Genomic DNA, 5,285 nt, shown 5'->3' with positions numbered 1-5,285 from the left:
CAAAGTGGGTGTAAGGTATACTCAGCTGCCTTATTGAGTACGACACAGAAGGATCCTCCAGCTGCCTGTGATGTTTGACAACCAGTGAAACTCTTCTTTCTTCCTCTAAATGACATATTAAAAAGTTTGGGCGTAAAAAGTTCCCCTTGTTATAAAAGCTTAGATGTGTCGTTACACCTTCCTTCTTCTTTTCACGACTGGGATCTATGAATGTGCTCATGTAGTCCCGTCAGTGCTCCTCGCTCTCACAGCGCCACCTGCAGCTGGGGAGGCTTTTACATCCGGATCAGTTTCTTGGATTTGTGGCATTACTCTGGACGTCGTTCTTCGGACTTGGTTGTTTTCTGTAATGTTAGATCGAAAATGGTATTTGTGTGTAAAAATAGTATATTCTTATAATTTCAAAGGTATGAGCACTGGTGATTATGAACTCGAAGAAATTTGCTGTTTCTAGCAAGGGGTGGTTGTGCAAATGCAAACTTGAAAGCTCGGTGATATGAGAACTAAAGTATTACATCATTGAAAGTCTTACGTAACGTGCAGTTAAAAATCAATTAATGTGAACACATTAGGAACAGATGGTGAGGGCGAGTGGGCACTTCAGTTAATCCTACAGGGCTGCGTTGGACGCTCTCTCACATTCCACTGTCTTCGTGTGGAGGATCCGGCAACATTCGAATCTGGAGGCCTTCCAGCACTATTTATGATAATGCCGTTCATTAATAGCCGTCACGAGGGCAGAGCGTGAGCAGCGCCGGCAGAAATGTTTAGATTTGTCGACTTCTTAAGGTTAAACGCACACGGAAGGCCCGTCCGTCAACACCGGCGCTGCTATAATTAGACTTGTGCCGGCCACAGTTCACCTCAAGAGACAATGTGTACTTCACTAACTTCAGTAAAAAAAAAAAACATTCAATTCCCCGGTAGACCCGCCGACAGACTGTTACTAGCTCTTTGAAAGAAGGTTTAATCAGGTTGTTTTGATCCAGTTCGCACATTAACTATTGATATTCCTGAGCCCTGTGCGATTACGTGGCGTGGTTAAGACTAATTACATTATATTATGATACTAATTACGTTCCTGTGGGTCGCAGGAAATTGCTGGCTGTCATTTCCACGCCAAACTAACATCCAAAAGGGCAGGGTGGGCATAATTAGCCCTCAATGAAACGAGATGGATGCGCGTTGGATTGCACTGTGTGTCCCCCGGCCTCTTTTTTCCTCTGCATTGATTGCAATTACACAAGGGCTCTTCTTAAAAACAAAAAGGCACTTCTGCCCACGCAGAGAGACGCTGTGCTTGTATGTGAATCTATAGCGCGTTAAACAGGCTCCTGTTCGCCGTCACTTCCAGAATGGAGGGGCCTTATTATGCTGGTTTTCGGCTGCGTGACACTTCTGGGTCGTGTCCCAGTAGAGAACCTTCGCGGGGAAAACTGGGTCGGATGTTAAATTGGCTGCTGAATCAAGAACGGAGCAGCAGGACGAGGCTTGATGCTCTCAAACAAGGTATGACGGCGACAGAGATTCACTCCGGGGGTAGTGGCGCTTTCGTGGTGAGATCGGATCTGACGCTGAACAGCAGTTTTGTTTTGGTGTGTGGATGAACACAAGGACTTGCTTGTTAGTCAGAAATGAAAAATGTGCTCTTTGAGCTCAGTGTCGTGGTGATATTTAAAAAATCAAAGGGCTTTTTTTTAAATAATCTATGTTAGTGGTTTAAAGTGCACGGGGAAAGAGCGTTCAGTGCACGTCCAAACCCACTCAGAGAGAAAAGGTCTCTGCACGGGGCCACAGAGCTCAAAAGAGGTCCCCCTCTTTATTAACCATGGATGCGTTTTGGGTGCAACGGGCAAGACACCGACTCGATTGCACGGGGGAGAGAGAGAGAGAGAGAGAGAGAGAGAGAGAGCGCGCTCCCCTGCAGACGGTGCACGGAGTGCGTACACTCTGCTTGTTGCACACCCAGATGGTCCGCGTGTCCGTGCACGAGCAGACCATCTGGGTGTGCAACAAGCACGTTGGGCCCCCGCCTATGAGGATGCACATTACTGTGTGGATAATGCACACTTAAAACATAACAATTAAACTACTGCATTGTGGAAATAACACCAGGTTATGGTTGGTTAATCGTACATTTAGATAGATAGACAGACAGACAGACAGACAGACAGACAGACAGACAGACAGACAGACAGACAGACAGACAGACAGACAGACAGACAGACAGACAGACAGACAGACAGACAGACAGACAGACAGACAGACAGACAGACAGACAGACAGACAGATAGATAGATAAATAGACAGATAGATAGATAGACAGATAGATAGATGAAAGTCCAGCCACCAGAACTACAACAAAACAGTCGCTGTGAAGAAACTGTGTGTGCTAATGGAGATATTGACAATATAAATAAAGTATAAGCCGACTGAAAGACACAAATAACCAAAGCAAAGCATTGAAGCCAAATGCAAATAGATTTAAAGGCAAATGACTGAAGCTGTAGCTTGTGCATTAGACTATAAGTGGAAGTGTATTCAATGCTTCTTTTTAGTTTTTTCCTGCATCTTTCCAGGACTTCTAATGCTTTCCTGAGATCAGCACTCAATGAACTTCATGATAACATTCAAGTATATGTGCCCATAATTTTAGAAACGCTCAGCGCAAGTCACCTCCAGATGTAACACCTCCGAGGCTCCATCTTGACGGTGTCATGATTTAAATTGGTCCCAGATGCAGTGTCTCTCTTGCCTCCCGGTGCATGTTATTCTCGGCTCCGATATGAATCTTTTCACCCGAGAGCCACCGGGGGTTTTTGAAGGTGTTGCATGAAAAGAGTAACGGAACTTTCTCTCTTCTTTTCATGCTTTCCAAAAATTTTTCGGGGGAATTTCCAGGTAAGTTTGCAGAGGGTGAGAGCGACAAGTCACACGCCGGGGCTCAGCTGAAACATGCATTCGAAGATGACTGGGAAATTGAACGGCGCAATATCTGCAAAGAACTCATAAAAAAGACTGAAGCCTGCGTTAACTTGTTAGAAGAAGTCCTACGTTATTTATGAAGGAAACAGAGGAGATGTTTGACCCTCGGCTCCAACAACCTGAATGTGAAGGTAACCGTGCGCCTGTCTAATTACAGCAGAGTCTTGATTAAAAGTCGGCCCTCTGTTTTATCACAGAGTAATCCGTGGGTTGAGAAGCAAGTCGTTTCTTCTGGGGTGGAAACATTACATTGGTCTATTGTACAACGCACACCCTGAGCACTGGAAGCAGCCTGTTTTTTTCCCGATGGGTTGACAAATTCAATACACTCCACAAGGTCCTGATAATTAGATGTTACAGCTCAGTGATGCTTCACATTGTTTAGCTCCCTGGGGTAGATTCTTCTTGTGGAAGCCCCTTTCTGCCATTGGCTCCTCTTAACGGGGGATGATATCACGGTGTCATGGCGGTTGTTACTTGAATTTACTGAGCAGTGGTCATCGAACGACCCCGATGATAATAACTTAATCTCTTTAACGGGGTTGAAATCTTATATATGTTATAAAATCCGTTTATAGGTTTGGTGCGTCAGTGAGTGAGCTCAGGGTAAAGACTTCACAGGGCAACAGTTGTAAAGAAAGTAGTAAACTTAGAAAGGAAATGGTTTGTTTACACGGTGACATTGAGGAACATTAGCATTCATTTGAAGCCACTTCCCTTTAGCTGCCTTTTTTTCTGAAATCTTCATTTTGCCATGGCTGTGACTTTACCCTCAAACTAGTTGAAAGCTTTTTCTCTCTGCTGGTTTGTGGGCCAGTGGTTTTTTATCATCGCCGTGTGGTTCACGAGGGTCCCGTGAATTAACCACACAGAAAATCTCCACTCTGAAAACTGAAAAATTTGCTAAAAGTAGCCAAAGGAAAGTTTTCTCTAACGCGAAATTTCTACGATGCACTTTTGATTAGTGCGAAAAACATCAAATGTCCAAAGTTTTCATTGCATGCACAGAGTTACTGTACTAAGTGCTGGGCAATACGGCCAGACATAATAATTATCAGTATAAATGTTGTGTTATTATTTCTTTTAATTTTAAAGACAAATTTGACCTCCTTAGTAAAGTTTATTGTTATAAACCTCTTTACTTTCTCTTTATCGATATAAATATTGAATCTTTGTTATATTGCTATTGATAAAATATAAATCATATTGCCATAATTATTATATAATTGATGTTGTTTAATTTACCAGCCTTAATATTGTGCTCTTACTCACCCTGCACTTAGTCAAACTGTAATCAGTGATCGAGCCTGCACTAAATGCTGCATTAATCGTTTATGTCATGGTAATATGTGTTAAATTGGAAGAATAATCAATCCTTGTTGTGTTATTCGCAGCTACGAGGCTGAACAGTTCCACAGAGCAGTAAAAATGGCTGACTCTCATATCTCACCGAATGTTTAAAGCAGCCTTAAGTCCTTTCTGCCCCGAAAATAACACAATCTTGGCAAAGCAGAGAAAGCCTCTGATCAACTGGCCCCTTGTCTACATCCCGCGAGCTTGAATCCACTCCCGGGCATCATAAGGGCAAAATGTAATTCCTTTGTCTACATGGAGCTAAACATCCAGATAAGGGCGGCGAGGACTGATAGCGCGCCACCACTGGTGATTAATTACGCAGCGGGAGATACCGAGCACCCTCCAGAAAATATCTAGAGCCACGAGTCAGAGACGAATAGGAGGTTCGAGTAATTCCAGGAACTGACACAACCGACGTATTGTCCCGGCTGTTATCTTACCGGAGAAAACTGTATTTGGAGACGGGGCACAAACGGATCCGCGGGTATCGAGCACAAAAAAAAATTCATAAGAGATGGTATCTGACGAATTCTCAGGGAACATTCATTTCCTTTGATAATGGGGTTTAAACTGTTACACGAGAATTCCTACTTTTTCTTTTTCCACTTGAATATAGCACCTGCAGTAATTCCCTTTTTTCTCGAGGATGTTATTAACATTGATGCCAATTTCATGACTTAAATATTGTGAATATATTCCAGTAAAGTCTTGTTAAGTATTGCTCGCATGCATAATGTACTTACTTTAATTCAATTCTTCCTCCGTCTTTGCATGAGCATAGAATAACAGCAGTGTTTTATAAAGGAATAGTAATTAGGCCGTATAACTCACCACCACGTGTGTGTGTCTAGAATTTAATAAGAGGCTAATTCAGCTGAGGGAACCATCTGCTTTCTTGTGTCGAGCGTTTTGAACACTCACACGCGAAAGCTGAAAGTTGACTT

The sequence above is a fragment of the Platichthys flesus genome, chromosome 24, assembly GCF_949316205.1.
Source record: "Platichthys flesus chromosome 24, fPlaFle2.1, whole genome shotgun sequence".
Taxonomy (NCBI): Eukaryota; Metazoa; Chordata; class Actinopteri; order Pleuronectiformes; family Pleuronectidae; genus Platichthys; species Platichthys flesus.
This window is presented reverse-complemented; position numbering follows the sequence as displayed.